The sequence below is a fragment of the Perna viridis genome, chromosome 5 (assembly GCF_037379345.1).
Source record: "Perna viridis isolate PV_CMFRI_1.1 ecotype Kerala chromosome 5, ASM3737934v1, whole genome shotgun sequence".
NCBI lineage: Eukaryota > Metazoa > Mollusca > Bivalvia > Mytilida > Mytilidae > Perna > Perna viridis.
The window spans coordinates 25,526,803-25,553,071 of NC_142449.1; the positions used below are offsets into that span (position 1 = coordinate 25,526,803).

At 33.4% G+C, this 26,269-nt stretch overlaps 1 non-coding gene and 2 pseudogenes across 1 annotated transcript; 1 reads left to right on the forward strand and 2 right to left on the reverse strand.

Moving 5' to 3' along the window:
- Window positions 1-5,612: 5,612 nt before the first annotated feature.
- On the reverse strand, window positions 5,613-8,148 carry LOC148616821 (uncharacterized; annotated as a pseudogene).
- A 1,840-nt stretch (window positions 8,149-9,988) lies between these two features.
- Window positions 9,989-26,269, forward strand: LOC148616822 (arrestin domain-containing protein 17-like; annotated as a pseudogene).
- On the reverse strand, window positions 21,207-21,313 carry LOC148616823 (U6 spliceosomal RNA). Its single transcript, XR_015922778.1, has one exon. It is a non-coding gene; the product is annotated as a U6 spliceosomal RNA (small nuclear RNA).

Here is a 26,269-nt window from a genome sequence, read left to right on the forward strand (position 1 = left end):
GTTTTTCAAGTTTTTGATTTATATCCACTTTAACTCTGATACACTGAAAAAAAAGGATGCAGACTCCATGATTGTAGTAGTTGATCAGAGTTGGTAGTGAAGTCCAAGTTAATCCTTATAGTTGTTCACGAAGTCTGGTTATGGTCATAGACGATTGTGAAGTCAAAGAGTAATCAAGGGAACCAAGGTTATAGCGGTAATCAAAAGAATGTAATCCAGGGACAAAGACCAGACATGGAAAGTCTGATGGTGAAGACAGACATGATCCTAGTCAATAGTGAAGTCCCAGTACTAGTTAATCCTTGTCGATAGTGAAGCATAAGCAATAGTTGATCTTTGTCGGAAGTGATTTCCAAGTACTAGTGAAGCCCAAGTTAATCCTTATAGTTGTTCACGAAGTCTGGTTTGGTCATAGACGATTGTTAAATCAAAGTTGATCCTAGTCAATAGTGAAGTCCAAGTACTAGTTGATCCTGTTCGGTAGTGAAGTCCAAGTTAACTTCTAGGTTAGGGGACTAGAGTGCTGGACATGTGCAGGCGGTGTTGCCATGGATGTCACTGCCGTACGAGTTCGAGTCCCGCAGATGGGGCCAACCAAAAGTTTGTTCCTCAAATTTTGACATCGTTTGGAATTGTTTAGACCCTGAAAATTTGTGTAATAAATGAAATCATGAATAATCTAAAATATTGTTACTCCTGTCAAGAACGCTTTAAAATTTAACTCAAACGCGAAACTTGTCCTTCTCGGGTACTCGTGGTCATATTTTGGGTAGTCACTCTTCTTTCCAAGTAGTTATAATATGGCATTTATTTATTTATTTATTGTTTTTGGTCGTTTTTGCTTTTGTATAGTTTGATTTCATTTTGAATTTTTAGTTTTACTGGTGAAAAAAAACCTACATGATTTGGACTTATCGACTCAAAGTTTTTGATGCTCATTCATAGGTAAGTTGTCTTTATTTCATGTGAATTTTAAAATTCATTCAATCTTTTCTTTATGGTGTCGAAGACACGCTACAAGCAATTTTACGTTTTCCTTGCATATCTTTGTTAACGGTGCTATCTTTTGAAGTCGTTTGTTCAATATAACGAGAATAGGGATGGTGTATATGTCATAGCGACAACCCCAACGGGATAGAAAAATGTCAGCCCAAGGCCATCCATTGGTCTTAATGAACGGCAATGAAATCCTTATACCTCAGGACAGGCTGCAGATGGCCCTGAAATATCATTACACACAGTTGCAGCGAAAAAGTTGCCCCTATAAACTCAAGTAACATGAAAAATAAACCAAAGGTGAAAACAAAAGAATGTAATCCAGGGACAAAGACCAGACATGGCAAACAAAGAATATAAAATACATTCAAAGTAACAAATTAAAGTACTTTAATTTGTTGTCATCATACCCCCTCCCCTTTAAAATCCGACCACTGTGGAAATAACATTTCATACTTAAATTGGAACAAATCGATGTAATAAATAAAATCATATAAACATCAGCCCATTGTTAGTCAACTGGGTTTGGAAAACTGTTCAGTATGCGTAGGTACAGAAACTGATCACTTATCAAATGTATCAAAAGTTGAGGGCAAAAACGAGTTGTGCTGTCATCCTTTCCCCTTCCTTTTGTGGTGTCTCGTCAAGTATTGCGTTATGTAGATTTTTTTTGGATTGTCCTTTTATTTCTTTTTTAATGGGAAAATTACGTTTCTGTTGCTGCATGCGTTGAAACGCGCAGTTACTTTGACCTTTCCATATCTTATTTTGCGGATTGGATGGGTGCTACCATTATCGTTTTATAAAATTATAAATTATTTAAACTTTCAGTTTGCTGTTACACAGGTCGGGAACTATTTAATCAGTGCCCAAGTCCTTTTTTTTGTGTGAAATGGCAAGCTTTTCCTGCATGAATATTGTTCTGTTCCCAAAGACGTATATCAAGACCAATTACCTCTCTGAACTTCGTTGATGTTCTTGATCTACAATTCTGGAATATTGTGACTCTACCTTATCCTTTAATTGTTTGATGGTATTGTTTTGTTTTTGTTTTTGATTTTGTATTCTTTCTGTCTGAACCTCGATTGTTTCGGCTAGTTCTTTTTACCTTTTTTTCTCGAGTCGTTTTACAATATCATTTATTTAACTTGGACCATATTGATTCTGTTATTTTTGTCATGAGTTTGTCTATAAAGTTTTCATACCGTAAAATCGTGCAGATGAGCAGTGATATTTAATGAAGCACACTCTATCTGGTTTTGTGTGTTCAGTTTGTTGTTTCAGGGTTGCTTCTAGATCATCCGGAATAAAGGGATATTTGCGTTTCATAGTGTTAGATGACTCGTCATAGCTATTTACCCTAGGTTCGATCTGAGATTCACTGATTGTGGCCATTGTTTTTTTTATTATTTTGTTGACAGGGGGTTGTAAGGCGGAAGAAACACCTCCAATCCGTCTAGGGGTCTAATAGTTTATTAGCCAATAATAAAAACACTGAAAATAGAATATTACAATAGTTTTAGAAAACGTATTTTCGTTTCACATATCACAGGTACATGTATAAAACGTTAACAATTAAACTGAGTAAAAACAAATATATCTTCGGACTCCTGTTAATAATTAATCGTACTAATCGAGTCCACTCGACAGTGTACTTTTACATTCTAAAGTTTGAACTCAAGTGTATATCCACAGTATTATAAACCAATTAACAAGTATTATAATGGAAAGAAATACCACCAAACTGCCGAAGTGTATATAATCAAAACCCGTTCTTACCACTCGTGGACTGTATCTTGAGTAAAATAAATGGTCCTGGCCAGTTCATACAGTATGTATACAGGAATGATTCCTGAAACCAAAATACAAATGTAATACAATGCACTGGCCGTTACCTTTGTATAAATACATGTAATTACATATATCGTGAAAAATAAAACATTCTAGCTGCAATGAAAATATACTATCTATCTGAATCTGATTCTTTACATATTAAATAGTATTGCCCAGTTCATGCGAGGAAAGCTAAAATTAACTAGAAAAGATTGAATCCATTTACTTTACGTTATGATTAGAGTGAAAAAACTTACCAGATGAGTTAGAAACGTCCAGTCCTGTCTACCAGTATCATGTATAATTACATGTATATCATACAAGTATACTTGAACATGACAATATCGAACTCAATGCAACCAGGACTAATTTTTGGAACACTATACTATACTATACTATACTGTACTATAAGAAGTCCAAAACCCGTCTCCCGAACAAGAACAATATAATTCACACCTACAGCCAATAATCAAATGAAGCAATCAAATCTTCAAACCAGGTATACTCGATTACAAAATTGAATTGATCTATTAATTCATGAATATTCATAAGCACTACTAGAATTTTTGGAAAACGGACAGCTAAACTGTTACTTTTTATTCATATTTTACGATCAAAATACAATATCATTACATAATTACATTGAAATAAGATATAATACAAATAACAGAAAAATCACTTTGCTAAATCCTCCTCTCTGTGTAAAAAATGACTTTCATGTCATGCCATAGTCTTCCCCTCTCCTGAAAACATGATGTCCTCGACATGAACAATACTCGTAATTCAACTGGTCTTGATTATCTTCAAAATAGTTCTAGACAGAGCAATTTCAAGACCTTTGGCAGCTTGTTCTTCCAATCAATTAACTTTTTTCTGCCACTCCGGTAACTCAACCGTGGCTCGCTTTGAAGTGATAACGTAATCCTTTAAGTACGCTGGTGGTTGTCGTATTCTCTGTGGTCTAACAATAGGTGTAACTGGTGGTCGTGGTGGTGTTGGTAAAATCCGACGAAGTCGTTATCGTTGCACTGGTGATATTTCCGAGGGACTATCTGCCGATTTTACATGTGATGTGTCTGTGGACGCACTACCAGTATTTTCCTCATCAATTTCCAGAACAGCTGAAGTATCCCCTTCAGTCTCTTGGTCCGTCGCTACAGCTTCGTCATCACCTACAGGGGTTAGTTCCTCTGCAATTATATCGTCTGAAGTAAGAGCGTCCTCTCTAAAATCAAAGCCCTGTTCTCCCTCAGCGCCAGTATGACCGTCACCGGTGACATTGAGGGTCCCTTGTGCCCGGTACACTTCTATGTCATCAGCATCATCCAAAATGTTCATTTTTGGGGTTCCAAATTGCACGTAATAATAAATATACTCCTCCTGCTCCGATTCCTTAACAATTTAACAATGAAGTGAGCTGGTACAGATGGATCCGCAGCCATTTGGATCGACATCACAAGACTGCACGATAGGCTGGACAAATCGTAGGTTGCAAATGGCTTTCACAGACTCTGTTTTCATGTTGGTAACGTTGGCCTCGTCTATTATCCCTGGGTAATCGAGAAAGCCCATCGGCATCAGTGTTGGAGTTCCCAAGACTGTACAAGATGTTGAAATCAAAAGAGTATAAAGCTGCCAACCAACGATGATCTGTGGCGTCTAGTTTAGTTGATGCCAACACATATGTTAAGTGATTGTTGTCTATGAGCACAGTGAATCTATTCCCATAGAGGTAGTCATAAAAACTCTGGGTAACTGCCCACTTTGAAGCACTGGATAATTTTTTTTCTGCTTTATTGAGTCCTATGCTTGCATATGCAATTACTCTCTTCTGCTTTCCCTTGTCTGTAACTTGTTCTTGGTATAACACAGCACCAAGACTTAGCATAGAGGCATCAGTATGAAGCTCGAACGGCTTTTTGTATTGTGGAAATTCAAGAATTTGTGGTTGCTGCAACTGGGATTTAAAATTCCGGAGTGCAGTTTCTTGTTGATCACCTGAAATCCACTTTGATGTTACAGTCGTCTGCCATTTTTAACTTATTTGGTGCTGGCATCAAGTCTGCTAGCGGCCTACTGATCTTAGCAAAGTCCTTTAGATACTTCCTGTAGTATCCAGCAAATCCAAGAAATGATCGTTCTTCATTCGTTGTTTTTGGACGTGGCCAATCTCTGCCTTTCTCAAGCTTAGCTGGATCTGGTTCTAATACATTTTTGGACACAAAATGGCCAATATACTTCACCTTTTCTTTGTAAAATGAGCACTTCCTCGGTGATAGCAATCCACGCTCCCTGAGTCGTTGTAGTACTCGCTCAATTATTTGTAGATGGTTCTAAAAAGCTGTCTGCAAGATAATTAGATCGTCGATATAGAAGATAAGATGTCTAAGTGTAAGTCGCAAAGGATTTTCTCTATTAACCTTTAGAAGGTCGCTGAGCTGTTGACTAAGCCAAATTGTAATCTGTTAGACTCATAAAATCCTAACGGGCCTACCGTAAAAGCTGTCCTTTCCTGATGAGTTCTACCTCAACCTGTTGGTACTCGCTTTTCATATCAAGAACGGAGAAATAAGTGTTTCCACCTAGAGCCTCAAGTATCTCTTCACTGCGGGGTAGTGCATAAGAGTCATGGATGGTGCGACTATTGAGTAATCTGTGGTCAATGCACATTCTAAGTTTACCGTCTTTCTTGCGACACAATACTGCATAAGATGACAAATGTAAACGGCGTAGCACTCCAGGTACTTCGATGTCTCTGCTTGAAAGGTCGCTCATCCAGCTAGTCAACTCTGTGGCGAACAGCATCTGTGTGTCCAATATATGTACAGATGTACTAAAGTTTTGTTGTTGCTTCCCTGTTCCGGTTGTTCTTCACTGAATAGGTCAGATGTAAGGTTAACGTCATCCGGTACCTCATGGGCTACATCCTTGTTTATTTCTATATCAGCAATCGAAACTGGCTGAACTTCACACAGTATGGCATTCGGTGAAACAACAATTGTTCTGGTAGCGATGTTTCTGATGAGTCTGTTACTTCCATACTTGTACGATAGCAACAAAGGCGCAATGTCTAAATCCGATAGAATGGCTGCTCTGTCATTGGGTTGTAACATCCCCCAAACTGCATGATACAGTAACTCATGGTGCGTGTATCCTTGAATTACAACATCCCTGTTCGGTGGTACATGAACAATGTTACCTTCAGCACACTTGACTACTGCTAATTTGTTGTTCCTTCGATGAAGTTCCCTTTCTCTCAATAGCAAGCATCTAAATGTCATGTACCATGGGAAAAAAGGTCTGCGTCTTGTAGAAATCTACTTCCATAACGTTGTCAAACATCATCCATTGTGGCTTGCAGTACGTTTGTTCCATGAAGTATGGGAACACTTTTGTTGTAAATGCTGTAAGGCACTACTAGTAGTATACAAGATAATGGTATGTACGATGCTGAAGTCACGAGTAATTTAAGGTCTGCTTTAATGAAACCACTAAAAGGCATTTCTTGTCCATCAGCACATTCTATGCGTAGTATTCGATCAAGCGTCTGAACATGAGAGTCAGCTAGGCCCTGAAACGACTCGCTTACTGTACTAAGAGTAATCAAGGGAACCAAGGTTATAGCGGTAATCAAAAGAATGTAATCCAGGGACAAAGACCACACATGGAAAACAGACATACACAACAAAGAACATAAAGTAACTAAAATCATACATACAAAGTAATAAAAGTAAATGAGCAACTCGGACTCCACTAAAAACTGGGAGCGTGGACCAGGTGCACCGGTACGGTAAGCATCCTCTGCTTTTCTAGAAACACCCGCCGAGTTGCTCATAAAAAGTCAAATCCGGGGTAGACAAACAAGGAAAGGTGAACTATGATCCGTTGAATAAATCAGTTTTCATGGTGCTGATGGATACATCATAACGATCCACGAGTTCATGATGACGACCATAAAACTTCTGTGGTGATGACTGCAATCTTGTAGCAACATAACCCTGTTCCAGAAGCCTATTTGTTAGAGTTCTAACGGGATACAAAAAGTCTGCGTAGTTTCAGCAAGCTCTGGCATAAGGTATGAGTTGTGATATGAACACTCCATACGCAGGAGCCGAAGGGATGTTGCCACAGATGAAAGGAAAGTTGACAATTCTGAATGAAAAGTCATCACGTTTGTCGTAAAGTTTTGTCAATAGTTTTCCTTTACCATCGATTTCTAATTGTAGGTCAAGATATGAGACTGACTTCACAGTGTCTGTAGTATCCTTTATCTCAAGTTCTTTTGGGTAGATGCGATGTATCAAATCCCCGACATTAGAATTGTTTAAAGATAATACGTCATCTATATAGCGGAAACTGAGATTGAAGGATCTAGCCAAACGATATTCTTTCTTTCTGATCAAATCAGCTATAAAGTCAGCCTCATAAGAGTGAAGGAATAGATCAGCAAGTAAAGGAGCACAATTTGTTACCATTGGAATGCCGACCGTTTGTTGAAAAACACGTCCACCACACTGGACAAATATGCTGTCGATTAAAAATTCCAGCATTTTGTAAACATCTTCCTCTGTATATTTGGAAGATGATTTGGAATTATTTCTTACAAAGTATGAGGAATCTCTACCAAGAACTATATATTTGTATCTAGGTGTACCATCTCTTTCGGAAAAACAACGATGTATGTTTTTAAGTCGGGATTTTAACTGAGTATGGGGAATAGAAGTATACAGTGTTGAAAAATCATAGGTTTTAATGCTATTCTATTCAAATAATAGTCTTGAACTGATTGTCTCCAAAAGATCTTTCGAATTTTTCAGGATCCACATTGAATTAATACCACTACGGGAGTAACAATGGTTGTGGTAGGACTGCAGACCCTCTTTGACAGTTGTGAGTATAGAAGTTAAAAGTTTTGAAAGAGGTTTGGTGGTACATTTTGCAGATCCAGCTATGAAACGTTGTTTGTATGGATTCTTGTGAAGTTTAGGAATCCAGTACATAGACGGTAAATCACAATCATCGTCCTTGGTAGAGAGACCAAAAGAGGATAGCATAGATTTATGGTTTTCCACAATTTCTTCTTTGGAGAGAGTGGTAGTAGTATAGGTCATATCACTGCTATTATTTTCTGCGTCTACCTCTGATAATAAACATTGGATATAAAACGTTTTGCAGACAAAAACAATGTTGTTCTGGGCTTTGTCTGCCGGTACGACAACATATTTGTCATGTATAGTTAAGAGCTGATGTAACAATACCATTCACCTTCACAGTCGCTTCATTACCATTGCCGGTAAGAATGGGAGTAACACACTGCATACGACCATGTTGCTTAATGCAATATAGAAATATAAAAACGATAACACAATACTAAGTACACATGCACTTACATGTAACACAAAAGAGCTGACGTACGTATTTGAACAAACAAGTCCATCTTAAGTAACTCACATGTATATTAATGTATATGTTATGAATACAATATTGAAATAATTACACCAATGATATTGGTAGATAACTGTAAGTACTTGTGCATTCTAACTGTTTTCAAGTTGTGTATAGTATACATGTATATAAAAATGCACCGAAGATTCAAGTAACTATCTAACTATGTACCCTAAATATAGGTGACAATGTAGAATACCCTAATAGGATAGAATTATTTTCAAATGGTACTCGTATATACAAGTATGTGTTAAAAAAGAAGTGTTAATAGTATAAAAGTATAAAAGAATAATATATTGTAAGTTTACTAAATTTACTGAGATGATTTCCAATTATTTTTAATACATATAATTGTTGTGATGCCTTTTTACATATATTAGAGATATGGCTATCAAAGTTCAATTTAAAATCAAATGTTATAGATTTACCTTTCTCACAGAGGATATTATTTCTATCTAAATTAAAAGTAATGTTTTCTTTTTGAGTCTTACAGCCAATCGCAATAGTCTGAAACTTGTCAGGATTGGCTTTCATATGATTGTCTGACAACCATTTGATTAAAATGCTACTCTCCTTTTCCAGAGTGTTTACTATTTCTTGTAGATCATTGCTGCTATATGATACAGTATTGTCATCAGCATAGTTATATGTCACTTTTCGGAAAAAAGTGAAATATATCGCTAATAAAGATATTAAAATGGACAAAATTGACCCCTGCGGAACCCCTTTATAGATGTCCAAACAGGGACTGCATATAGAACCAATTTTAACACACTGCTTCCTGTTTTTACGATAACTATTTAATAAAGATAGGGGATTTCAAGACAGACATAGCTTTTCAAGTTCAGCAGGAGCAGATGATGCGGTAGACAATCAAACGCTTTTGACAGATCTCTTTTTATAGCAGCAGTGAACTTTTTTAAGATTTACGCCAGTCTTCAATAATTTTGATAAAAAATATCTTGACAACTGTGGCCAGGTCTAAAAGCAGACAAGTAAATGTTAAATCTGTTTTAAAAAAATTCCCATATCTGAGATTCGATTGCTCTTTCATAAAGTTCTGAGATGGTTGGTAGTACAGTGGCTGGTCTGTAGTTTTCCATTTCTAGTGCGATGTTTTTTCTTATGAATTGGTACTATCTGTGTTATTTTTAATTTGTATGGAAAAACTGAAGTTTCAAAAGTCATGTTGATCGGCTTGGTAATTGAATGTTTTATTATTGGTGCAGCTATTTTCAGAATTTTAGGTTAGATTTCATCAACACCAGTAGCCTTTTTTACATTTATTTTGTTGAACTGTTTTTGTGTGGAAGCTTCTGTAATAGGTTTGAAGTGTAGTTCATTTGTATTTTCTTTGATTGATGTTTTTTTATTTTAGTAATGCTGGGGTGGTTGTTATCTATTTCAATTGCACCATTTCCTATGTATAAAAATAAATATATGTATGTTTTAGAAAATGGCATGCTTACTCAAGACGACAGCTGTTGTTTGCAGAGTAAGTTACATGGTTGTGAAATGTCATATCTGACCATTGATTTTGAAATCCAACTGTGTCGAATTTTTAAAAATATACATGTACGTGTACAAAATTAAGGATCTTTACAGTCGAAAAAATAATAAGGAAATGTAAAACAACTCAAGTCTTATGTATCATTATTTTCCGCTTTTCTATTGCAGTTGACAACGTGAGAAAATAACTGTTCGTTAGTCAGATATGCGTCTAACTCATTTTACCATTTACTTTGACAACCCTGGTTGTGTGTTTCTTGCTGGAGAACATATTAGTGGCACAATAAATGTTGGTTTTGGAAAAGCAACAAAACTCAAATGTAAGTAATATATGTGTAATTGATGCAGCATCATCGTTGAAGATTCATTGTTTTGATTTTCGGAAGTAAAAATAATATCTTGTGAGTGTAACCTGTGAGGTGAATATACAGATAAATTTTAAAATCTTCTTGTCTCTATTTTTCATTTCATGTCGCTTCTTCTAAACATCTTAATGGTTCTTGTCACTTCATGATACTTCTTGTCACAAATTAAAGAGATCAGTATAATTAGTGCTCATATTTCAGAATAGCTGGCTGTAGCCAGAGAGGTCTACTCTAATGGCATGGCAGAAACGAAGACCATATAGTAAATACTTTTTAGTGAAGAATATATTAAGAATACAAAACTTTGTATTGGAAACTTCGAAAGGCATGACTTCCTGTTAAATAGAAATGCTTCCAAGCTATTTCTTTATTTCGCATTAAATACATTTAGTACCGTTATAAGGAATTAGTCCTTAATTATGAAATGATTACAAAATAATCAAGATTATAAGTGATATCATTAGTGAAAGTTGAATATCTCAAAATTATCGACTCGAGTTATTTGATTTCAAGATCATAAAAATTTAATTATGATGTTGAAATTAAATATCCCATCACTGTTGAAACATGTATTTAGCAATACTCTAATTTCATGAGTTATAAAACCTTTCTTTTTTCCTATGATTTTCTCTGCTATATTTGGCTGCTTTACAATCTGAATCTGAATTTCGGTGATCGTACAATGTACATGTACATGTACATCTGTGTTGCATATCACCAATTGTTAGAGGAGTACAACATGAAAAACATAACAACATTGCTTTAACTAATCAGATTTTATAGGCAACATGCATCACAATTACACAACAACAGTTTTCACTGTTCTGGGATATTTTAAAATTTTAGGCTTTCATGGGAAAAATTCAAATGAAAATTTACAACAATTGAATTCTGCGTTTCAATACTACAGAAATTCTTTCAGAAATTCAAGTTGTCTACTTGCCGAGGGGAAAGTTGAACATAATACAGAAAATTGAATATAATTTTTCCAATCCAAAAATTATACTTGCTCCGGATGACGGTAAAGTGGAATCCTGGAACATTGTTGACTCATATCAATAGTTCATATTACATCATCCCATGAAGTGACATCCAAAAATAAATAGTGGTCCAAGAAGAAGATACAACAACCAAATAAAATAGAAATATACAAAATTTACATTTGTATTTACTTTACATGAGTAATCAAGGGAACCAAGGTTATAGCGGCAATCGAAAGAATGAAATCCAGGGACAAAGACCATACAGTAACTAAAATCATACATACAAAGTAACAAAAGCAAATGAGCAACTCGGACTCCACTAAAAACCGGGAGCATGGACCAGGTACACAGGTAGGATAAGCGTCCTCTGCTTTTCTAGAAACACCCGCCGAGTTGCTCATAAAAAGTCAAGTCCAGAGAAGACGAAATAGGAAAGGAAATCTACGACACGTTGAATAAATCAGTTTTCATGGCGCAGATGGATACATCGTAACGACCCACGAGTTCATGATGACGACCATAAAACTTTTGTAGTGATGACTTCAATCTTGTAGCAACATAACCCTTCTCCAGAAGCCTATTTATTAGAATTCTAGTGGGATACAAAAAAGTCTGCGTAGTCTCGGCAAACTCTAGCACAACGTATGAGTTGTGATATGAACACTACATATGCAGGTGCTGAATGGATGTTGCCACAGATGAAAGGAATGGGTGACAATTTTGAATGAAAAGTCATCACGTTTGTCGTAAAGTTTGGTCAATAGTTTTCCTTTACCATCGATTTCTAAGTGTAGTTCAAGATATGAGGCAGACTTCACAGTGTCTGTAGTATCCTTTATCTCTCTTTAAACTTCACCGGTAGATGCGATGTATCAAATCCCCAAAATTAGAATTGTTTACATCCTCATGTATGTAAATGTATTTTAGATGTATGCAAACCACAAATTTTCAAGCTTTTCATAATTTTGCTATGTGAGTGTACCATGAAATAGGCTTGAAATACTTACACAAAACCTAGTGCAACATTAGAAAGCTTTAGTACAAATGTTATCTGTCCAAGAAGGATATATTTATGTTAAAAGGTAAAACGTCATCTAATTTGTAGTATACTCAAACCTTTGTTATTACTTCAGCAATGAAAGTTTTAATTGAGGGGAAAGCAAAATCAAAATGGGTAGTGCGTGAGGATAACAGCTCTAAAAATACTACGCAGAGGAACAATACATTTACCAAACTATTATAGTATACAGAGGTTTGTGTACATTGTCTTGATACATGTTGTACTTTGTACATGTTGTTATTTTTTTCAAATTGTTTTCAGCAATAAAAGTCCTCCTTGATGGAAAAGCAAAATCTAAATGGGTGGTACAACATGGTGAAAACTCTACTACATACTCTACAAAAGAACACTACATTGAGCAAACTATTATAGTGTATGGAGGTTGGTTTTTTATGTACAGTGTATAGTCACGACATTTAATTAATATTGTGATGTTGACACCAGTGTTCTCCGCAGAAATTTATGATAACGCTGTTGTTGACACATTCAAATGTACATGACTATCAGCAATTTAATCAGTTTCAGATACAAGTATAGTTTGTCTTACTATCAATTTACATTACATGCTTATTGAATGTTAAATTATGTACTTCCTGTGTAGTAAGAAAATGCTTTTAAGTTCATATTTCAAGTTTTTATAAGATGTCATTCCCTGGGTTTCCGAAGATAAGGGCCGGTCATTATTAATCTCCAGAGATGGGCCGGCAAAAAAAGAAGGGGGTAAAAAAAAAACTGTACTTGAAGGGGGGTATGTATTTTTTTGACTAATTGATGAGGGGGGTCATAAATAAAAATCATTTACACATATACTTGTGCAATATCTAGAATTTAATACATAATGTCCTATGTAATAAAGCTTTTTATGTTTGGTTCGGTGTTTGTCTCTAATTGTCTGTTTCATTTCTTATCTATGCATCGAAAATGGCATTGCTTAATTTTTTAATTGAGGCCTTTCAGAGCTCACTACTAGATGAGGCTATCCTCATGATGAGGGTCATGTTGTGACTGCTGAAGGAATTAAATTTACTGCTGGTTGTAATGGTGGTTTGCATTTGTTGCATTATACATTTGTACCATGTCTGTTCTTTTTCTATTGCATGAAGTGTATGTGCCGATAGAAAAACACAATTAATATTATTTCCTTTTTATTTATTTATTTTTTTTTATTTTTATTTTATTTTTTTTTTTTTTATTTTTTTTTTTTTATTTTTTTTTTTTTTGAAAAATAATAAATATGAAAAGCTCACAAAATGGTAACACAACAGTTTACAACTCCTTTACAGACAATTGTAAAAATTTGAATAAACCTTAATAAGAATATATCAAACATGTATTTAAACAACCAGAATTCCAAATTTCAAACAACAATAACAAATGTAATAAGCATGTAAATAAAACAAACAAGATATATATATTTTAAAAAATATAAACAAAACACCAAAAATAAATGAATAATAAGTAGCAATTTAAAATACTGATCGATCTGTAAATTAAAAAAAAAAGAAAAATGAAAAGTCACAAATACAAAAGTATTCAATAAGGGACCGGTCATTATTTATCTCCAAGCCGGGATTGGCCGGCCTATTTAGTGTAAACTGTCCCAAACCAGGTTATATTGTATAACCAGTTCAAATATTTGAAACATTCCTTTAATAACTTGTGATACTATATGTTCCCTTTTCTGTTTTAAATAAATCAATACATACATTGAAATTTCATTTGAAAAAATGCAGGGGGTTGACTATTTTTTTGGTACTTGAGAGAAGGGGGGTTGAGAATTTTTCCGCGTTTGGAAAAGGGGAGGGTCAGTAATTTTTTTTTTCGGCATCATTTTTCAATTTGCAGGCCCACCCCTGGAGATGAATAATGACCGGTAAGAAGACATGCATTCTGTTTTAAAGCTGTACAATATACACGTATTACAGTGTAGACAGAGAGCACAGAGATTAAGCGAAGTAATTTATTTAAGCAATAATGACCAGTTAATGTTTGATCCCATATGAATTCTGCAAACTTTGTATTTTGTTGAATTACTCCAGCAATGCTAGAGGTTGGCAGCAAGCTACTTCCTGAAAACTTTAAAAAATGATGTCCTTTACACTTCGAAAAGAAAGCTTAAAAATGATGTCCCCAATTTTTGTGAAATATTTCTTTCTACTGATGTGGGCTACCTTTTGATTTTTATAATTTCCAGTTTTTTTTGTTTTTCAACTATGGGATTTCATTGGTACTAAAATGGATAATTTTCTGTTTTTGGACTTGAAATTAAAAAATAAACTCTTACATCTTGTTTATATTGATGAAAACTCCTTTTCAGTTTTTTATTAATTTCTGATTTTAGGATTTAGAGTTAAGGGACTTTAATAGAAAAGGGGTTTTCTCATTGTTTGGTCTTTAATGCACTAGTGGTTGTACCCAAATCAAGAAACTAAGTTGAATTGTTTTATGTCTAATATCTAATCACAATTAGAACTAATAACAGCATCAAGCTTGAATTTGCCACATATGTTAGAGTTTAACTCCAGCAGGACAATCTAGCTGCATTTAGTGATTAGGAGAAATAATCATTTTGTTTTTAATTTTATTCCAGGAGTTGGAGAGGTAACTCATCCTGAAGGAAATTTCATTTATCCATTTAGTTGTCCCACAAGCCCGGAAATACCATCTTCATATGAGGGTAGAAAAGGGTACGTTAGGTACACCTGCACTGCATTAATTCATCGTTCTAACGAAAGTGAAAGTTCTATTTTGAAGCTATTTACAGTGATCCATCATTTAGATTGCAATCATTTTTGGAATGCTCTGGTAATTATATGTACATTTGTACATTTCAACAATGACAATTTTTTATTTGACTGCAAAAAATGTTGTCATATATTGTACAATAGTATGGTACTGTCGTTGTCTTCCATAGACACTTGGCTTTTATGCAATAATTTGATATTGGTTGAATTTATAAAATTTTAAATCAAGGTGTCAAACCACAAAAGAAAGCTGTAATTGATTTTAGGGATTATTGCCCCAAACAATTTTGAATTGAGGGTCAAAAACAAGCATTTCGTAGAAATTAACTATTTATCTCAAGTTTAAGCGTAGGAATACACATGTATCAATGATATTGTTTCACAGTATTCTACATGACAGTACCCAGACTGGTATTAATTTTGGGGGTAGCCCGGTTAGGACTTGAACATATATGAAATTAGGGACCAAACGGGGGCTTAAAACAAGCATTTGTCTTATGTTAAGAAAATAACTTGAGTAAAAGTGGATGGATCTCATATAAATTTTACTACAAGGTACCAAAACACGAAAAAAAATACTGGAATTAATAGTTTGGTCTGTGAGTAAAGTAAGAAAAAAAAGTAAGAAAATACAAGGTGCCCAACCCGCAAAGGAAGGTTGGGATTAATTTGAGGTTTTGATTGGAACCATTTAGGAATAAGGGGTCAAAAAGTAACCAAAAAGTATTCTGGTCAAATATGTATCCTGTGTCTAATATCTTATCGTAATCAAAATCCAAAAAGCTGTATCAAGTCTGATTGGTTTGTCAATTACCCCAACTATTCAGGATTAAGCCTCAGGGGCTGTATCAAGCTGCACCCTGCAAAGCATTTAATTTTGGTCTATCCATGTTTTTCGCTGCATTGTAGAAAATCTGATTCATCTTCAACTTTTATTAAGTCAGATTTTAACAGAGATTCAAATTTACTTCCAAGAGTGGTAGATCCTGAACTTTCTTAAGTTTCAAATCAGCAATCCATTTGACGAAAACCAAAAGTCCTCTAGTGTCAATTAAAAAAGTTGATGGTCCATGAACCTGGTTAATAAAATTTCACATGTTTTCAAGTCTGTCCACTCATACTCCACAGATGGCATGCACATTACAGCCACATGATTCACAGACCCTATAAACATGAATGCTTCACAACATACCCATACGTACACGTACACATGTTTATTGTTAAAACTATCAGATGTACAATGTATGTAAATTAAAAGTATTTTACAGCTGTAACAAATTTTGTGCATCTTGTTATTGTAAAGTAGTCACACATTGATTTCATTGGATATTTCAGACTCAAATCTATGATCGACGAAATGAAGAAATTCAGGGATGTTGCTGTGATGAGGGTAATATTGTGCTTGATATGACAATAAACAAAACAGCATTTGTACCTGGTGAACCTCTTGTTTATGAGATTGATATTAACAATATGAGTGATAACACTGTGGAACAGATACATCTACTGCTGAGACAGGTAGGACAAATACAGAATATTAAAATATTTAAAAAAATATTAAATTTTTTTTATGATATTGTAATTTCTAAGGTTTGTAAAATTTTCCTAAAAGGATGGCATAAATAAAAAAAAAACATTTTCCACAATCTTTTGTGTATACTTGGCTAAAATATGGTAAATTTTAGAAGGGGTCTATACATGTACAATTATAGTCAAATTCTGTAATAATACATGTGTTATAATGTTCAATACTGTTAGAACAATGAAGCATGAGCTACCTACTTGACAGGTAAACATGCAAACTATAAATAAATCTCCCATAATTTGGCTGGGATTTATAGTATTTTGCCCTCTGTCCGTCCGTTTATTTTTGTTTTTGGTTTTTTGTTTGTTTTTTGTTTTTTTTTTTTTGTTTTTGTTTTTTTGTTTTGTTTTTTTTTGTTTTTGTTTTTGTTTTTTTTATCACATTTTTGAAAGTGCAACTACTGAAAACTAATGCACCAAATTACAAGAAACTCTGTAGTTAATTAGGGTATGATATGTTGCTTTGCATTTTACCAGGAATTTATGATACAATTATTTTTTTTTTCAGTTATACCCCCTCTTTTAACTTCAGAATAAGGGGTGACTTACGTTTTTGTTGGCAAAAGCAAACTTGAATTAGTAATCCATTTTAGTAATGATCCATGGAAGATTTAGATAGGTTTCTCATTAATGGTGATACATGTGTACATAGCAAAACGTTGCTGACCTCTTCATTGCTTAAGTCATTCTGTACACCTAAGGATAATGTTCCCTCATCCAAGCATATCGTAGAGATGTAAAGAATGAGGGGCATTATCATAATGAGCCTGAAGCTCAAGAAGGGTATAATATAGCATATTAATTTAGCTGTGTCGCAAGACAAGCCATATCAGTCTCGTTTAAAGAGGTCAAAATCATATACCATGACAGTGACCTTAGGCCCGTATATAAGACCTGTTCCACGTGTTATCTTCACTTTTTAAAGAGAGTTTGTTCCAACAGTGCAAAGACAGGGTGGGAATTAATGAAACAAGAAGAAACAACTTAATAGATATTTAAATATAGTGTACTGATATTAGTAGCAATCACATTGCAAGATACCAGACAGTCACAATAAATATGAAAAACACATGAGGAGGGTATATTATACCCTTCTTGAGCCTCAGGCTCATTATGATAATGCCCCTCATCCTTTACATCTCTACGATATGCTTGGATGAGGGAACATTATCTTACATTTGCCTTCGTAAAAGAAGGGTATAATATAGCATGTTCAAAGAGTTGGAACAAACTAAGTAATACATAAAATGAGTTTGCTGCCAGTAAACAAACCTTTTACTGACCAATAAGGAACCATCTCAGAAAAATGTCACAAAATAAAAGATTACAATGTATAAGTATATAATGCAACATTATAGTCGAAAGATCCATATATACTCAAACATAAAAATTTGAAATTAATATTATTAAGGATGTTGAACATATAACCTTATTTATTGTATGAGAATTTATGTAATGTGTAATGAGTGCAAAGACCGTAGCAAGAGTACCATATAGATAACTTTGCTGCTTTACACCAAATAAAGTTTAGTACAATACTGATAAAATCAAAATAGAAAATCTTAAATTATTTTCTCAGTAATTTAAACAAGTGAACCATCATAAAATTGTTTCTGAGCTCATAAAGTAAAACATTTTAACTAATCAACCTGTTGTATTGCTTGTTTGTTAATATGGCACATGTATACACACACACACATATATATATCAGACTTAAAAAGGCACCATAATAGAGCCGAAGATGAAAATTACAAGTCTAAACTTATAAGTCTGAAAAATACAAGTCTAAACAAAGTTAAAATCAAACACAGTTTACAGTTTTTAGACCAACATCAACTAATATATTCTTCATATCATGACCTAAGGCAATTACTTCACCCTATCAACACATATTACTAAGAAATAAAAACTTGATTGTATAACATAATTTATATGATAATAACCAAACATATTTCACAAAAATGTGTGGCCAAGGAAATAGAAATTGATGAAAGAGTATGATCAGTACTAATGGTGTTTAGTAACAATTACACATGTTTATAAACATATACCATCAAATTAAAAAAAACGGTCAGATCCTGTTAATAATCTACGTTATATCAATCAAACCATGAAGATTTTATAAATGTTACAATGAGCAGTTACTATACCTCAAATCACTATATAACAGTCACCAACCACAATCATTTTATTTAGGGTGACTTCTGAAGACAAAAAATATTTCAACTGTCTTCATATCTTATTCTCCACTACATAATGGGTTAAAGAAGTATATGATACATACATTATGAATTACATATATAATAAAACAAAATGTAACTGAAGCATCAAACCAAGAAGCAAATATTCATGTGGATACAGTTAGAATTAAAGTCATGGTTCCATTTTCCTTGCAATAAAATGTGTTTTCATCTTTGCAGAAACAGGAAAACACAAATACCACTTTGATAATTGAAGGCTAGAAAAGAAACCTTAGTTTATTTTATACATCATAATCAGAGTGGTGATAACTATTTACGAAATAGAAACTAGCAAATATAATGCTGCACAAAAATGCCTCAAGAGTTAGGTAGAACAGATTGAATCTAAAATGACCTTAAATCCACAGACATAAAGCAAATAAAATGAAGTGAATATACTCCATAGTTCACATCTCAAAATGCCATGAATATGAGACACAAGATCCCATTGTAGTATTCTGGTTGTAAGATTCTTATAAATGCTGAATCAAAAGTAACAATAAATGCCAGAAAATATCTTAAGTATGACTTGTTGCAAATGTGTAGGAGGCAATACCAAGAATCAAAATAAGGGTCTGTAAACAACTGTCATACATATAAAGATGTACTAGTAAGCAGTACAATAACAATAATTTAAAAAGTAGGAGCAATTTCTTCTACCTGCTTGTGTGAGGACTGATATTGAGTCTAAAAACACAATTCAAAACCTAAAGTGATAGAAATCATTGTAGTAAAGACCAGTCTTGCTTATCAAGCTGACCAGAAAACTATGAACTATCCATTACATAGTAGAAAGTAAAAAGATTACATATCAATTGTGACAAACATGTCATTTAGACAGTCTCTTCCGACGACAGATATCTTCCTCAATGAGGATTTAACTGTAAACCAGATGTCCATATGTAAAAAATCAAATTATTTAAGCAATTTTCCTGATAAATTTATTGGAGATTACCAGAATTTTTAAAAGACTCATCCAAGTGAGATCTTTAAACTTATTCAAAAACACAAATAAGTGAAATATTAATCAAAAAGTAATATACAGAATCATACAAGACTTACTGACAAAAATACTAATGAAGAACTTAATAGACAAGTATGTGTGAATTGTTTCTTCTTTTAGCTTGCATGTTGACAATACGAATTCTATGTATTTATGGATATGGAAAAAATATTCATTTTGTAAAATATAAACATGAATTAGACATATGCAGAAATCAAATCTAAATGAATCAAGAAAACAAAATCAACATTCTAGGATAAACCTTACAATAAGTCCTTACAATATTTCTACAAGTTGAAATCTGAGCCCAAAAAAACCATTGCTCGTACTAGTCAGAATTATAAATTGCAACAATTTACTTTTTCAAATAAGTTAAAATCTACTAGCCTGAACCAATCTTACTAAACTCAGGCATATAAGGTTTCTTGCTTTAAGCACAAACTGAGGTGAATTCAAGTGTTCACAAGTACATAACATAGCCTGAAACAGTTTCAAACTGATCCTATAAAAAACCATTGACTTACCCTATAACAACATTCTTCAAAATATATTGTACGACAGATAAACCTAGATTTGTTTGTAAAATTCATTGATTGATTGAATATGGTTAACTGTATTTGGGGTTTAGTAAAGCGTCTCTATGAAAAGATGTTCGATAAATGCACATGTACTATTAACTCTGAAGAGCTAAACCATAACTTATCACATACTACAAATTACACAGTTAATTAGGTCAAGGGACATGCACAAGCAAAATTTAGTGCCAAAAGGCCCATTGATGATGCTTGTAAATATAGCTATGATGACTAATTTCTAAAAGAAATCTTCAAATTGAACAGTTTCCAAACTTGAAACTTTAGTTAAACACCCACAGCAGTTTCATTCATATGATTGTTCTATACAAATACTGTACAGACTTATATTCATTGAAGCTGCTTCTACAAACATAACATATAAAAATAAACACACTAGAAACGCTAAAATGAGATAGATATATTTCCACTAAAATCAACACTTCCAACTTATTACTTATGCAAAAATAAGATTTTTTATGTCAATATACAGAGTGCTCAGAAAGGAACACTCACACACTCAAACTTTGGCATTTATAAAATGAGATATAAAAACTCTTTGAAAGATTTATATGGTATTAATGTCTACCCATATCTAGTTTTGTCAGAACAGCTGAAATATACATAGAAACATCATAACTTAAGTGATATATGTATAATACAAAATATTACTGCAAAATGCACAAACTATTTAATAGTAAATTGAAATTTGAATTTTTTCACTATTGATCCTACAATTGCATATGTAAATATGTATAATATAAATCATGCAAATAACCAAATTCTAGGTTAAGATAATGAAAATCAGTATAATTACAAATAATCTAGATCTGATTGCAAGAGATCTAACTGTAGACCTCTCTTGGTGGAGCAAAAATATGGAACGCTTCACGAATTTGCGTGTCATCCTTGCGCAGGGGCCATGCTAATCTTCTCTGTATCGTTCAAATTTTAGTATATGTACTGCCGAAGCAAGTACTACTTGATGGTTGAAAATTTAAAATAGAATCCATCAACTTGTTGGATCCGGTTTTCTGGATTAAATAAGAAATCAAATAGTTGAAACCTCAGTCCAACTGTACCAGTTGATTTAGTGAATGCCAAAACTGAAGGAAGTTATGGTTTATACTTTGTTTCTCAAATTAGAATGTCTGATTCTAATATCAAATGGAAAATAATACATCCTCCAGCCACTAAAAATCAGAAAGTGAATTTGTTAATTAACATATTATGTTTGAAGTCATTTAATGGAACAATGTCACAAAAATATTACTGACATAATGTAAAATGATGGGATATACATCTGTTAAATATCCTGTTCAAAAGAGCTATCAGATATCAGTTGCTCCAGCAGTATAGAAAATAACTGAAAAAGTTGGCAAAATCTATAACTCACTAACATATCACATTAGAGTTTGAGTATACCCAAACATATTTATTATCATATAATTATTATCATGATTGATCTGAACTCAACCATTAAGGTATTAAAATAAAGTTGCAGTTGTCACTGTAAATGACACCTTATAAAAAGGTCTTAAGAAGTAAAAATACCTCGGTCAAAGTACTGAATAATTAATTCTAAAAGATTCATCACCAAATTTTGTCATTACTGGCCATGGGTCAATAACAGGGGACTAGTACAGGGGGTCAAAACAAAAACCAAAAAATAAATAAACAGAAATGGGACTAGAAACTAAAAAATGGAGAAAGAGATTGCATAAAAGGAAAACTGTCCTATATACTGGGTTTCGAACATATAATTACTACAAAATCGATGAATTCAAAATGGCTAATTCTTCATTATTTTAGTTTCAATAACTATCCACAAACCACGTGGCAATCACGTGTTACACACTTGTTAAATTTGTTAAGTCCTAACAAAACTCGTGTTAGGATTAATCTCAGTAAAAATCCAAAGTAAAATATATACATGTTTTATACTAACAGCTTCTTAATAATCATTCCCATCGAACAATTTGGAAAGGTTATTCTATCGGCCTTTAACAGTTCAAAAACTAGAACAAATTATGTATTCTATTTATAGACCTCACTACAAAGTCATTGCAAAAGCTACACTACGTGTAGCAATAGATGGATGTATTAAAACTACAATCATATTTCGTTATCAAATTCATGTAATAAAATAATATAAAAGTCCTAGACTACGTCTAGAAAAAGTGAATATTCGTTAAGTTAACATGCTAAATTTCAATACAAAATACAGTAAATGTAAAATTTTTAAAAAGAAAAACAATTATCAAATGTGAACGGCGTTCACTAACAATAGCTTGCCTTGCGTCTCAATTAAAAAAGTGAAGATAACACGTGGAACAGGTCTTATATACGGGCCTAAGGTCACTGTCATGGTATATGATTTTGACCTCTTTAAACGAGACTGATATGGCTTGTCTTGCGACACAGCTCAATTAATATGCTATATTATACCCTTCTTTAACGAAGGCGAATGTAAGATAATCACATTTGTTAGTGCAGATCCACAATAATGAAGAAGTGTTTATCATTCTAAGATTTGTTGAAAAACACTGCAACATTTTCCAACATTTTTATATAAATAGTAGTAAATGTTTTCTTTTTAACCTTTTATGTCAATGAAAATCAAAATAATGTAATCCAGGGACAAAGACCACACATGAAAAATTGACACACACACACAACAAAGAACATAGAATAACCAAAATAATACATACAAAATTGAATGAGCAACTCTGACTCTATTAAAAACTAGGAGCATGGACCTGGTACACTGGTAGAGTAAGCATCCTCTGCTTTGAAAAATGTTCTGGGTTAATATTACAATTGGTGTGACCTACATTTTGTGTCTAAACTGGTTCTTTTTTCTATTGCTGTAGGAGTCAGTATTTACTGGATACTCAAATAATTTGTTTTCATCTGGAAAACCACATTACCACACAAAGGAGGAATATTTCACAATATTTCAAGGCTTTGTGGATATTCAGAAAAACACAAGTCAGATATAAGGTGGTGCTGCTACTATCCCTGCATTAGTTTCTTCCTTGTTGGAAGGTTGTAATATCATCAATATACACTATTACATCGTCGTAAGTAGCAATATGGCACCAATTATTACTGTAAGTAGAGAGTTGACATATTTCATTGCTGTAAGTAACAAGTTGACATTTATCACAACTGTAAGTAGCAACTTGGTTTTTTTTTATTCTTGTAAGTAACAACTTTACATTTTCATTACTGTAAGTAACAAGTTGATATTTTTCATTACTGTAAGTAGCTAGTTAACATTTATCATTACAGTAAGTAACAAGTTGCCATATTTCATTACTGTAAGTACTGGTAACTACTTGACATTCACATGTAGCATTACTGGAAGTAGCAGTGTATACAAGTTGACCAATTTTATCAATGTAATTATCAATCTGTAAAAGAACTGACTATAAGTTGGTGCTGATCAATCTCTGTTCCCATAGATTTAAGTTGATATCATTTGATTTGTCTAAGATTAAGTCTGTCTGCGAGATGAAAATATTCAGATGAAAGTCTTATTTAGAAAAACTTTCGAACGATCCATATGATAAAATCTACAAAAGTCTCAATTGGTTCAACAACTCCTTGTTAAAGTTATTGCCTTGGAACAGCCAAATAATGACAACTATAATAAATTAAAAAGACCTTTCAATTGATGACGTGATCATTCTGATAATCCTACAAAAGTTTACTTAAGGTCAAAATAGTTGGAATACTCCTTGTTAGAGTTTTTGCCCTTGGTAGGTGAAAAATTAAGTTTTTTTGTAATTTTCTGCCAATATCTTTAAAACTATAAAAATTCAATTCATGAAATTATCCTGATGATAAGCATGATAAGTTTTTTTCAGTTTTATTTCAACATGGCCTTAAATGCCACGTGATCTTTTGTCATCACCTGTTGTGCAACCCCTGAAAGCGCCATTTTCGGCAATTTTTCTAGTTTTGACCTGAAATCACATTCCCAGTTTTTTAAAATAATACCAGATTGATGATTACCGTAAATTGAAGAAAAAATGTTTACTATATAAAGATCTATTGTTTCAGAAAATTTCAGAACATTGGTGATTAGTGGAATTAAATAATGCTATGTATAGGAAGTTCTATATTTGGTGAATATTCCTAAAAACTGTTTACTTTTCATTGAGTGGTATTCCCTGAAAATGGATTTTTAACGCTTTTTCCATTTTTTATTTTCTTTTTCATACTAATATGTATCACATGTTCACCACATCATGACACATGTCTTGAACAATATTGTTGACAGTTTGTTTTGATATCATGCTGATAACGAGACTCCAATCACCCCTACTATTTTTTATCGGCGTAGATGATAATGAGAATAGGTATTTTTCTACTTTGAAATGCAAGCTTGCTTGGGAATAATTCATTATATGATTTTAATGTAGTTCTACTGAAAAATCTATGGAAACAATTGGATTTCTTGATAACAAGTTCTAGGGTTTCCCTTAAACCATTTCAGACTTGTGGGATGCCCTGCCGCCTTTCTCTCTTGACCTTCTGCCTTTTACACATTACAATACATTAGCAGATAACCTTGCTCACAAAAATTTCCCCTCTTGTCACTTTGGAGCTGCTGTAGGAAACAATGATGCACCTTTAACTCTATATTCCACAGTCATATTTGGAATTTTTTTAGCTAAATGTTCCGAGTGGTTGATCCACTATTAGAGTTTGTAAAGAGATAATTATTGGAACAAAGCCAGCAATAGCCTTTCAACCTGTTCTCATGCCACCACCTGCTAGGGAAGCCACACCTGTTTCATCCTCAGAGATAGAGCTGTCAAACTTTCCCCTCTAGAGAACCATCAGCACCGCCAGTCCCTAATTATTGTAAGTAGGTTTGATCTTACCCTGTTTTAATATAGAAAGTTCTGTACCACAATGGAAGGTTTTGATGAATTGAACGATTTATGACATGAACTTTTTTATAGGATTTAAGGACAAATTAGGAGGTCTTTCATCAACTGTTAAAAATTGTTTATTCCTATGTCTAACTGCAATTTTTAAAGTTTTTTGTCTTACATTACTTACAATCCAAGAGCTGTATCAGTTTTGAATATACCAGTAGTGTCTATTACTTGCTTCAGTTGTTGAGGATTTGATGTCATAGGTGGTATCAAGCTGCACTATTGCAGAGCATTTCATTCCTACTCAAAAGAGCCGTATATCATTCTTTGCACTGGTGCCAAAACACAATTTGATCTGAATTGTGAAATTACATCATGTGTTGTACTATTGACAATAGAATGTGGTTTGGTTGATGGAGACAGACAATTTAATGTCCATTTTCATTGTGAACTTATATGTAGTTCACATGTTACCCACATGAAAAAATAGTTTTGTAATAGTAGAAATTGCTCTGATTTTAATGTCTTAATTAGGGTAAGGTTGACAACTGACATATTTTAGCTGAACTTTGAAAGTTAAAAGTAAAGTTATTCCATATGTGCTATACCCTAGGGAAATATATACGGCAAAATAAAAAAAATGCTACAATTCATTCTTGTATTACTAATGTTTCAGTACCTCCTTCCTATGAAGAGTGTGTATTTGGTGCTGTAGATATGAGGGATGGTGACGATGAAAGCCAAACAACTTCTCAGAGAAATTGGGCCCCAGCTTATACATATTATAACTGGGAACAACAAAACTACTCTGGACCAACACCACAACAAATGAGGCCAGCTTCTCCATCTTATGATGAACTGTAGACATTACCTGTTAAAGAACATAGTGTATTATAAACATGGACGTTTTTGTAAGGGTAATTTTTCGCTACAATTGTAGACCAGTGATTCTATTTGAGCATTTTGTATGCTTCTTCATTAGAATTAGGTAAAAATTGAAAACTCGAAACACAATTCATTGAGCTAATGGTACATTCTTTACA